Source organism: Delphinus delphis, chromosome 14 (genome assembly GCF_949987515.2).
Source record: "Delphinus delphis chromosome 14, mDelDel1.2, whole genome shotgun sequence".
NCBI classification, from domain to species: Eukaryota; Metazoa; Chordata; class Mammalia; order Artiodactyla; family Delphinidae; genus Delphinus; species Delphinus delphis.
The window spans coordinates 83,784,624-83,796,947 of NC_082696.1; the positions used below are offsets into that span (position 1 = coordinate 83,784,624).

At 33.2% G+C, this 12,324-nt stretch overlaps 1 pseudogene; it reads left to right on the forward strand.

Annotated features, from left to right (window-relative positions):
- LOC132437187 (ras-related C3 botulinum toxin substrate 1 pseudogene) overlaps positions 1–11,810 on the forward strand; it is a 172,225-nt pseudogene extending 160,415 nt beyond the window's left edge.
- The last annotated feature ends 514 nt before the right edge of the window (positions 11,811–12,324 follow it).

The window sequence follows — 12,324 nt, forward strand, 5'->3', positions numbered from 1 at the left end:
TTCCCAAACCTATGTCTTTTTCCCTTTGGTTTTATTTTACATTCCAAAATATAATCTCTAAGAGTGATCTTTAAGGTGGCTTATTTTAAACAAATTAGAATTTATTTATTAGAAAAGGTATTAGTCAAAGTAGCTACTTAAACCACTGATACTGCTTTTGTTTAAGATATATCTGAATTGCTTTTAGTTAGAAACTCTTCATTCTTTGGGGCTGGATTTAATTTTTGCCATGAAGCAAACATTTTTCAAAAGTAATTCTTGTATTGAGGTGATGTCAAAATACATAATAATATTATAGACAAGTTATATTTAAAATAATAAGATTCTGTTTCTTGTGTTTTTAATGTGATGTGGAACCAATCCATAGGTGAAGGTCTCTAGATATTTTGAGACATCACAGCATACTTGACATTAGTGGACATTGTCCCAGGTTTGTGACACTGAGAAGGACAAACTTTTGTCCTTTGGATACCATCATTTATATGTATAGTGATACTATATTATAGGTGTACTGAACATGAATCTTCTCTTGACCTTCAACCACAGTTAAAAAAATTTCTTCTATATGCCTGATGTTATAGATGTGGAATATGTGAAACAAAAAATCTAGGACTATTTTTGGTAGGCTAGGACATTGGAAAGAGCAGATGGTGTGCCAGAAGATACAAACAAGAAAAGAAAAAAACGGGGGGGGGGGTTCCTTATTTTTTACTTTTTTAAAGCTTAAAACAGGCTACAAATGGGTTAAGTATAAAATTATACCATTTTTACTAATGATTCTTATGGTCAAAGGTTTTGATTGAATTTTCTTTTTGGAAACTCATGCTTTAAGGCTTTGCAAGAATACATTTTTTTTTTCCAAATCAGGAAATAAAACAAAAATGTAGCTCAGTGAAAAATTAAAAAGAAAGAAATCTTTACAAAATGTCTATTCAAAAAGGTACAAAAAAAGGCTAAATTCTAGCAATTATTTGTGAAATAATTAAACACTGGGACAAGGATATGTTTTCCATGTCTACTCAGCTAATTCTGGAATCCATTTTATACATCTTTACCATGTAATTAAGTTTAATACCAGTGGTCAAACCAGAAAAACATTATAATTTATGTTACAAGGAGAAAAAGGGCTTATACGAAATATCCAGGTACATTTGAACGTAGCTACGATAAACTTATTTTATATGCTTTAAAAATTATTACCACAATGAAAGCTCTAGGTTCAACAAAAGTCTAAATTATTGAAATAACTGTCCTTAAATTATAAAAACAAAAATGTAACAAAGATCTACAGGGAATTTATTGGCTTGTTACATTACACTTTCTACTCCTCAGAAAATCTGGCACATCTCATTCAATGACGTCATCCTGAACTTGCTTACTTATGGTCAAATATTACACTTGCTTCTTCTGAGGCAAGGGTGTAAAAAGGAGATAACTCATTCATTGCGGCATGACTTCATGTTTCCCGAGCCACATAATAGTTTGCTAACTTGGTTGGAATTTATAGACTGGTATGTTGTGGGTAGCATTATCCCTACCATAAGAATGTCTTTTATATAGCACCCCACAGAATATACTTAATAGCTCATGGTTTAGTGTTCTGAGTAATTTCAACAAAGGAATAATTTTAGAGTGATGAACTTCTTGGACAGACACCACTTTACTCCTTTACATCTGTGTTCATATACTGATTTTGCATCTACCTGATTTAATTTCCCAACAGTTTTTTGGAATATGTTCAAATTGAGAGGACTGACAAGATGCCTTAGTGGAATCACCAGAAACTTGCTTATATACTGAAGACATTTTTAAAGCATTTATCATTTATAGACATTATTTTGTACAATTTAAGAGCTATTTCAGAATGTATCTTTCAAGATCTGCCCAATTCTATATTTCTTTCTAATTATTTAGTCATTCAAATGGGAGTTTTTATTACACACCTTAAGTGAAGTAATTCACTTTTAAAGTTTGAAAGATGACTAAAGTCAAGAGCTAGAGAAACAACGAAAACACCTGCTCCCCTCACATAATGATAGTCTGTCAGAAGTCTCCAAAAGCTCTTTTTAAGAGCTTAATTTATGTTTTTAAAATTCTTCTCCCCACAAATTTTCCATTGTTTCCTTTGGACCCTCATATCTATTACATTTTATTCTATCCATAATTATCTCTATTAACTTAATATGAGCAACTTGAGATTTCCATGTCTACTCAGAGTCTAAAAAACATTTATTGAGCTTTACCAAGTGGCTAATAGTCCAAGCCACTGTGACAGGGCGATAGCTTGCTTTTTTTGTGGGGTAGGGGAGGGCTTCAGTGCCTTCATACTTCACATTGCTACATATCAACCAAGTCAAAATTATCCTACTCCTCAATATTTATATCCTCAAATAACCTTCCTTTCAACTAGCTGGCAGGGATTCATTCATTCACTGAAACATTTGTTCAGTGCATGCATTGAGTTATTTATAGTCAAAGATTCAAAAGACACATCAAGGAATGTTCAATTATTGGATGAGATAAGCAGGTAAACCAACAGGAACAGACAGTAAACACATGAAAAACAGATCTCTCTCTCTCTCTCAGGCATTACGTGTATTTTAAAAGATAAACATGTTAAGCTACATTGATGTATTCCTGATGATGTAATACAGAGTAGGAAGGAGAAATGGGTTTTTATTTCTCCTAATATTCTCAAACTGTTTTCACAAACTTTTCTTCCCACCTCTTTATTTTACCACCAGGTAAAAGGCTGTACCCACCTCTTAGCTTCCCAAATAATTTCCTATATAAAAGTAACCCCCCCAAAAAAGTGGTCTTAAAATAAGACTTCTCAAGTGCCTACCCTGTGAACTTAAAAATCATCTTAGCATAATTTCTAGCCACAGTGGTTGAAAGATATATAAATAAGTTTAATAGCTCATGTAATATTTGGGGATGTCATGACATGTATCATCGATTTTTAAAATAATTTGCATAATAAATTATTTAAATATGTGTGTTGAAATATTGACTGCTCTAAAAATCAAGCTAAATTGTTATGACACTTTCTGACTAGGAGCTCAAAATCTCAGAGCTGAAACACTGATGCTGAATGAAATAAGGTCAAGGGACAATTGAATGAATAAAAACTTAATTTTGTCTCTAAATTGATATTATGGAGAACAGAAAAAATATGCCATAAGGGACAACTTGAGAGAAATGACAGAAGTCCATAGAGCACAGGAAAAAAAATGAATTCACCCTCAATTATTCAAGGATTGTTGGAAGAGGTACATGTTTGGGAATCAGGAAACTATTTCATATATAAGATAGCTTATCTTTCATATATAAGAACTGAGGATGTAAGGAAAGGATACTAAAAGTCAGTGTTTTGAGGTATTGGGCACACTCTAGGCTACCTCAGTGGTATTGCATTAGGACTGGAATCTTCTCTCTCATCTTAGGATCACCAGCTCCAGGGTACACTGGAACACTGGTTATCAAATTCAAATGTCACATTGCCCTAATATACATTAGAACTTAAAGTAGTTCTAGAAATGCTAAAGGACTATAGGAAGAAGAAATACAAATAGGATGGTTGCACATCATGTAATTTTACACAAAACCTTCATCAGAGACGTTACAGAACATTAGACTAGTTCGGTCTTTCTAGAATATTCCCAGCGACACTATTCCTGCAAGATGCTCTGAGGAAAAAAAGAAAGGGAGAAAAATGATTCCATTTTCAATTTAATTTTAAGTGCTATGTACTTTATGCCCCCTTTGAATAGCCATGAGGTACCTTAGTATATTTAAGGATCTGAGAGGTACTACCTTAGAAAAGCCTCAACTTTGCTGAATTTTATTAATTTTGAAATTTTCAAAATTTATTTGACTACAGAAACCAGAAAAATCACTTAATGCTTACAAATATTTTGTTGGATTCTGAGAATATACTTTATGAGTGCTTGGTCTGATTGTTTCTGATCCTAGGATCCATGGATGTGTTTCAAAAGAAACATCAACTCCTCAAATTTCATAGAGAATTTGAATGAATTTCAATGTTTTCATATAAAGAGAGACTTTTTATTTATTATCAAATGTCTGTGACTCTAAATGTTGAAAACCCATTGACTAAAAATCATTCTTAAGGGATTAAAAAAGAAATATCTTTGAAAAATTTTGTTTACCTAATAATATTTTGAAAAATTTACTGTTATTACTACTATTAATTAAAATCTTTTTTCATTATTCTGAATTATTTTATAGTACTGTCTATGTACCTGCAAATAAATATCTTAATCTATAGACATGTCCTTGGATTAGACAATTCCAAGATTTTGTATAAAGCCAATTTGTGTTTAACAAATATTATTTTCCCAAGAAACCCATTAGTTTTTAATTAAAAAAGAATAAAATTAAGTTCTTGATTTCTGACTAATTATATAAGAATTCATATAATATTCTATAAATAATTTTAAAATAAAAATTTTGCTTGTCATAGTACAGTGTTATACAATGAACCAGAAATTTAAAAAAATAATAATAACAACTAAAATATGCTACAAGTCAATGGAACAGAATAGGCAGTCCAGAAACCAACCCACATAAATATAGTCAACTGATCTTTGACAAGGAACAAAGGCACCACAATGAAGAAAGGAGAGTCTTTTCAACAAATGGTGTTGGAACAAGTGGATACTCACATGTAAAAATGAATCTAAACATAGACCTTACATCCTTCACAAAAATCAACTCAAAATGTGTCATAGACCTAAGTGTAAAACACAAAACTATAAAACTCCTAGAAAATAACATAGGGGAAAATTTAGGTGACCTTGGGTTTGGCAATGTCTTCTTAGATACAACACCAAAAGTACATCCCATGATAGAAAAGAAAAATGTAAGTTGGACTTAAATAAAATTAAAAACTTTTGCTCTGTAAAAACACTGTTAGAAGGATGCAAAACTGTGAGACCACAGACTGAGACAATATTTGCTAAATACATAGCTGATAAAGGACTGAAACCAAATATACAAAGAACTCCTAAAACTCAACAATTACAAAGCAAACATCTGAATTTAAAAGTGGGCCAAAGGGGGCTTCCCTGGTGGTGCAGTGGTTGAGAGTCCGCCTGCAGGGGACACAGGTTCGTGCCCCAGTCTGGGAAGATCCCACATGCCACGGAGCGGCTAGGCCTGTGAGCCATAGCCGCTGAGCCTGCGTGTCCGGAGCCTGTGCTCCGCAACGGGAGAAGCCACAGCTGTGAGAGTCCTGTGTACCACAAAAAAAAAAAAAAAAAAAAAAAAAAAAAAAAAAAAAGTGGGCCAAAGACCTCAACAGACATCTCACCGAAGAACATATACACGAGGTTGAGACACATATGAAAAGATGGTCAACATCACATGTCATTAAGGAAATGCAAATTAAAACAGGGAGATACCATAACACTTATTACAATTGCTAAAATCCAAAACACAAGCAATACCAAATGTTGACAAGGATATGGAGCAATAGGAACTCTCATTCATTGCTGCTGGGAATGCAAAATCAGATTGTCACTTTGTAAGGCACTTTGACAGTTTCTTGCAAAACTAAAAATAGTCTTACATAGTCTTAAAAAACTAAACCTATATGATCCAGCAGCTGTGCTTCAGGTATTTAATGAATTGAAAGCAACTGCCCACACAAAGACCTGCACACAAGTGTTTATAGCAGTTTTATTTATAATTGCCAAAATTTGGAAGCAACCAAGATGTCCTTTATTGGTGAGTGGACAAATTGAGGTACATCCATACAATGGACTATTATTCAACCAGAAAGAAATGAGCCATGTATCAAGCCACACAAAGTCACAAAGGACACTTAAATGCATATTGCTAAATGAAAAAAAGCCAATCTGCAAAGGATACATGCTGTCTGATTCAACTGTATGGAATGTTGGAAAAAGCAAAACTAGAGAGACAATAAAAAGGGCAGCAGTTTCCAGGGGCTTGGGGAAAAGGAAGTGGGGATGAATTGGCAGAGCACAGGGTATTTTTAAGACAGTGAAACTATTTTGTATGATACTGTAATGATAAATACATATCATTGTACTTTGGTTATAACTAGTAGAATGTACAACACAAAGAGTGAATGCTAATGTAAATTATGGACTTTAGTTAATAATACTGTATCAATATCAGCTCACCAATTATAACAGATATATTACACTAATACAAAATGTTAATAATAGGAGAAACTATGTGTGTGTGAGGGTCAGGAATTATATTGGAACTTTCTGTACTCTGCTCAATTTTTCATAAATGTAAAACTTCTCTAAAAAATAAAGACTACTAATTAAAAAATCTAAAATATGGTACAGAACCAAATATTATAATATAATAGCACCACACACCAGACACCTTATTACAATAAATTATGCCTAAAATAGAAAAATTAAACAAATTAACCTGATGTTTATGTTACCATTTTTAGCTTCAAAAATAGTTTTTACTTGTCAATTAATAAATTGTTTTACATATTTCCAAGCACTTTCATCTTAGAATATTTTTTTATGTTAGCTTTTGATATGTGCAGGAAGCAGTGCATAAAAACACGTTGAGATTTTTATTTGCATCTAGCCAGTGAGGTTCATATATTATTAGATTAAACTTTTTCTTTCCCAAAACAAAACAATTTGTTGATTTAAATTGTGTTAGTATACTCAGGGCTTGATACACCTTCAGATGTTTGTAAGTGCTGTTTGAGAGCTTGGTATATTGTCATATATTACCTGCAACAAATCGAGGGGTAAAAGAGAAAACTTCTGCTTAGAGAAATTTTGATAAGTCAGGAACCCTTACATGGCAACCATGTGACCCTCTCTGATTATTCTGGTCTGGTGTGATCAAGTGAGGTGACATTCAGCTGCTGGCTGTAGATGAGATTCATATAAGCAGACATATCCGAAGGTACATTTCAAAGGCCAAAGTTGATTTCAGCTAAATCTATCAAAGATTCCCATTTTATGGGTCACTTTAGTCTCTTTCACTAGTCTCTTTAAGGTACTTTAGTAAGTGTCAGCACCAGAAGAGCAGTTATACTGAAAAATGTAAAGAACTCACCGCACAGAGGGTGGGAAGGGGTGGCCTGAGATATTTAAGAAAAAAAATCAGAATAATAAATATAAAGTGAAATGTGTGAAAGATCTTGTTTAGGCAGACATTATTTTCTATAATATGAAATTACATTAGCACATGAATGTAATAAGTTAGTATTGTGCCCAGGTACACGTGTAAGCACACATGTGCACACACACACACACACACACACAGAGTTCCTGGCAGGGTAACACCACAGAGATCCAAGCTAACAAACAGGGAAAGAGTTATCTGGAGACATTTTCTGTAGTTATTTTTTTCTTAATAAAGCTTCTAGGTTGAGACATCATTGCTTTCAGCATGTATTTGTGATAACCTCTTTATTCCATTCAGCTTAATATTCTGAACTTTCAATTTATTTCCTGTTTCTGTGACCCAGATAGTAACTCCAATGCAGAATTTTGCTGAAAGTTCTCTAAAAGTATGTGTGGTGTGAATTATCTTTTTTGTCTCAGATGACAGCAATATCCTTTGAGAATCTGAATGAGTAGTGAACAGCCAGCTTCTTTGTTTTCTCCTTAGTTCTTATAAAGCAATACTCTTGTCTTCTCCCCTCTCCAGTTTCTTTAACTTTGTGCTTCTTTAGTTCAATTTTTGCAAGTTGAGTTCATAAAAATGATTGCAAGATCTATTAGTTATCTCATATATTATCTTGTTTAAACAATTTCTGAATCTAGTTTTCTTGGTCATGGACCTCTTAATTTAAAAAGCTTTGATATTTTCAATTACCATAGCTGAGTAAACCCATGGAAATTAATATTTAACCTCAAAAATACTTAAATAATATTTTGATTGTTTCAAAATATCTTTATCAGGAAAAACACTAAGCTCTTATATAGTTTGAAAATTCACCCTGGGTCTGACTTTATTTCTTGTTTAAAGTGACCTTTTCAGGTCTTTCTATGAGCAGAAATTCATGGAACTCTGAAGAGAATGGCAGGTAGAAAGATGACTTCAGCTCAAGACAAAAACTCAACCAGTATTGGGAATTGTTGCCTCCAGAAGGGTTTATTCCTCCATCTCACTTTACACAATTGTGCTTTCCCTGATTTTAGGGAATCAATATGACCCAAAATTTCAAAAAATGAAGAGATTATTGTTTACATGTTTGAGTTTAAATACGCTTTACATTATATGTTTCATAAAATCTATTGTCATATTTATTTCTTGTTTTTTTCTAATCTTTTGTCATCCTTTTGTACACAATTAGCAATTTAATTATGGTCACTGAAACACCATAACAGAGGATATTGATTTTTCAAATGTTTAATCTGTGAATAGTTGGAATGCTATTGATTGATTGTTTTGATATGTTTACAAATTATCCAGAAATTAGTTGGCAATGGAGAGGTCAATATTCTGCAACATTTAAAAATTTAAACTTTCTTTTAGTAACTATAAGGATCTAGTTTACTTCCCTACAATCATTTCAGAAATGCTGAAATGGTACTCTTAAAAAACTTCCCATTTGATGCAACCTAATTAAACTTAAGAGCTTTTGCACAGCAAAGAACCATAAACAAAATGAAAAGACAACCTACAGAATGGGAGAAAATACCTGCAAACAATGTGAGCAACAAGAGATTAATCTCCAAAATATACAAACAGCTCATATAGCTCAATATCAAAAAAAACAAACAACCGAATCAAAAAAAAATGGACAGAGGACTTAAATAAACATTTCTCCAAATAAAACATACAGATGACCAACAGACACATAAAAAAGTTGCTCCACATTGCTAATTATTAGAGAAATGAAAATCAAAACTACAGTGAGGTATCACCTCAACCAGTCAGAATGCTCATCATCAAAAGTCTATAAATAATAAATGCTGGAGAAGATGTGGAGAAAATGCAACCCTCCTACAGTGTTGGTGGGAATTTAGTTTTTATTTCTGTCCTATGTGGAAAAATAAAGATCACTGCATATGCATGATGGAAACATTGATTATATGTTAGACTAATGGTTGGGGTGAACATTCACATAAATGTGAAATCTTGCAATTTGTGCCTTGTCACTCTTTGCAGAATTGTGTTTTTTTTAAAAATTAAAGATTTATGGCAGTTCCACATTGAACAAGTCTATCAGGGTCATTTATCCAAAAGGATTCACTCACTTCTTGTCTCCCTGTCACCTTTTGGTGATTCTCATAATATTACAAACTTTTTATTATTATTATATGTGTTATGGTGATCTGCGATACAGTGATCTTGATGTGACTATTGTAATTGTTTGGGAATGCCACGAATCACACGTATATAAAATAGTGAACTTAAATTGATAAATGTTGTGTGTTCTGACTACTCCACCAACTGGTGGTTCCCCATCTCTCTCTCTATCCTCAGGCCTTCCTATTCCTTGAGACAGAGCAATATTGAAATCAGGCCAATTAATAACTCTGCAATGACCTCTAAGTGTTCAAGTGAAGAGTCAATTGATGCAGGAAACTTCTTTGTTGTCTTATTTTAAGAAATTGCTGCAGCCACCTCAACCTGAAGCAACCACCACCCTAATCAATCAACAGCCCTCAGCATGGAGGCAAGACGCTCCACCAGCAAAATCATTACAACTTGCTGAATGCTCAGATGATGGTTATTTCTTAGCAATAAAGAATTTGTTAAGGTATGTACATTGGATTTTTTTAGACACAATGTTATTGCACACTTAAAACACTATAGTATAAAGTAAACATAACTTTATATACACTGGGAAACAAAAAAAATTATTTTTTATCTGGATGTTAGTTACATTGGTGTGTTCAGTTTGTAAAAATTCATTCACCTTATTGATTCATCCACTTTTCTATATACATGTTAAATTTAAGAAAATGTTCAAAAATTTAAATCCTATTGTAAAGGAGAAAGTATTTTGATCTTTTTATGTCTCTACTACCAATAAAAATCACTTAACTTTTCAAATAATTAAAAAATTTCAACTTATTCACTGTGTCATTGAAATTATCAGTCAACATCTTTTAATCAGAATCCTAATTAAAAAATCCAAAACATTTAAGAATAAGCAAAGATAATTACATTTTTTAATCATTTAGGTATTTCAACATATAAAATTACATTTACTTTTTTAAGTAGGTTCCAAGAAGATCACATGATGCTGAGTATTCACACATTGTACCATAAATATTTCATTTTGCAGACTCCTTTCTTAAGTACCTGATTTTTATTTAGTTTAATGCACTATTAACTGTAATAGAATTTGATTGAGAATCCTGACTACCTTTTGACAGATCAGTTTATGAGAACATTGATAATTCCAGGATTAGCAAATTTTTTCTGTAGAAGGCCACATATATTTTGGTCTTGGCATGTCAGATAGATTCCATCTTAACTAATCAACTCTGCCACTGTAGGGCAATCATAGGCATTACCCAAATTAATGGGCATGGGTAAGTTCCAATAAAACTTAATTCACAAAAATTAATGGCTGAATGGATTTGATCTTTGGGCTATGATTTGTCTTCACTGAATATACTGTCATGGAAATGACTGGAAAATCCTAAAACTTTTGGAAAAGCCACTCTAGCAATCCTCAGTACAAAGGATATGGTGTTTCGGTGAATTGTGAAATGATGTGTTTTAGTCTACTGTGGTTATTCACAATAATATATAACCTAGTCAAGATTTGCCATTTTTAAAGAAAATAAAAAGACACAGTTCCTAGACAACCTTGCTTCAAAAATAAGACTAAATATTCTGAGAGTGTAAATTAGAAAGTCATAATTAGATCCGTAAACTACATAAAGATAAGGAATTTAAATGAACAATAACCTATGAACTTTATATTTACTTCTGTTGCTTAACCATATGGCTTTTATCTTAGAATATAAAAATGATAGAGCAAAATACATGCATTTAAATAAGAAGAAAGATAGGGTCAGGGAGGTTAAGTGACTCCCATGATCACAGCTAGTCTCATTATTTAGTTGAATAAGCAACCTATCTGTTCACAGTTAAAGAACAATTCTACCCATATTTGACTGGTGGTGGCTACTGAGCTTAGGCTTTCTGATGTTAGCTGGAGAGGGAGGTGGCATGGACAGTGGTCCTGACATCAGGGCCTGCTGCTTCTCACCTCAGCATTCAAGCACTGCAGCAGCCACCACAGTCCTGAGAGAGGCTGTGAAGTCTGTGGAAGTCGGAGGCTGGAGCTGCAGGTAAGACTTGCCTACTGATCAGTTACACAACCAGTGCATTTCCTGGAGAATACATCCCCACTCTTTTTGACAATGATTCTGGAAAAGTTATAGCAGATGGAAAACTGGTGAATCTGGGTTTATGGATATAGCTGGACAAGAATATGATGACAGATTATGTCCCCTATCCTATCTGTAAACAAATGTATTCTTAGTTACTTTTGTCTTATGAGTTTGGCATCATTTACAGATATTTGTGCAAAATGGTATCCTAAAGTGCAACCCCAGGATACCAACACTCCCATCATCCAGGGCTTGATCTTAGGGATGATAAAGATGCAATGAAGAAACTAAGGAGAAGAAGCTGATTCCCATGATGACCCCCAGGGTTTAGCCATAGCCAGGTGATCATTGTTGTAAAACCTGGGGTGCTCTGCCCTCACACAATGAGTCCTCAAGAGAGTGTGAGATAAAGCTTTTCCAGCAGTTTGGTGCCCAACTTCCATCAAAGAGAAAGAGAACCTGCTGTTGTAAAATACCTTGAGACAAATGAAAATAGAAACAAAACATTCCAAAATCTATGGCATGTAGTAAAAGCAGTTCTAAGAGGAAAGGTTATAGTAATACAGCCCTACCTGAAGAAATAAGAAAAATCGCAAATAAGCAATCTAACATTTCACCTAAAGGAACTAGAAAAAACAAACAAAAAATAAAACCCAAAGTTAGTAGAAGGAAGGAAATAATAAAGATCAAAATAGAAATAAATGAGATAGGGACTGTAAAAAAACAATAAAAAAGATCAGTGAGTCTAAGAATTGGTTCATTGGAAAGACAAACAAAATTGGAAAAACCTTTAGTGAGACTCACCAAGGGAAAAAAAAAAGGGCTCAAATAAAATCAAAATTGAAAGAAAAAAAAATTACACCTAACATGACAGGAAAACAAAGGATCATAAGAGACTACTATGAACAATCATACACCAACAAATAGGACAACTTAAAAGAAAGGGATAAATTCCTAGTGACATATGATCTTCCAAGACTGAATC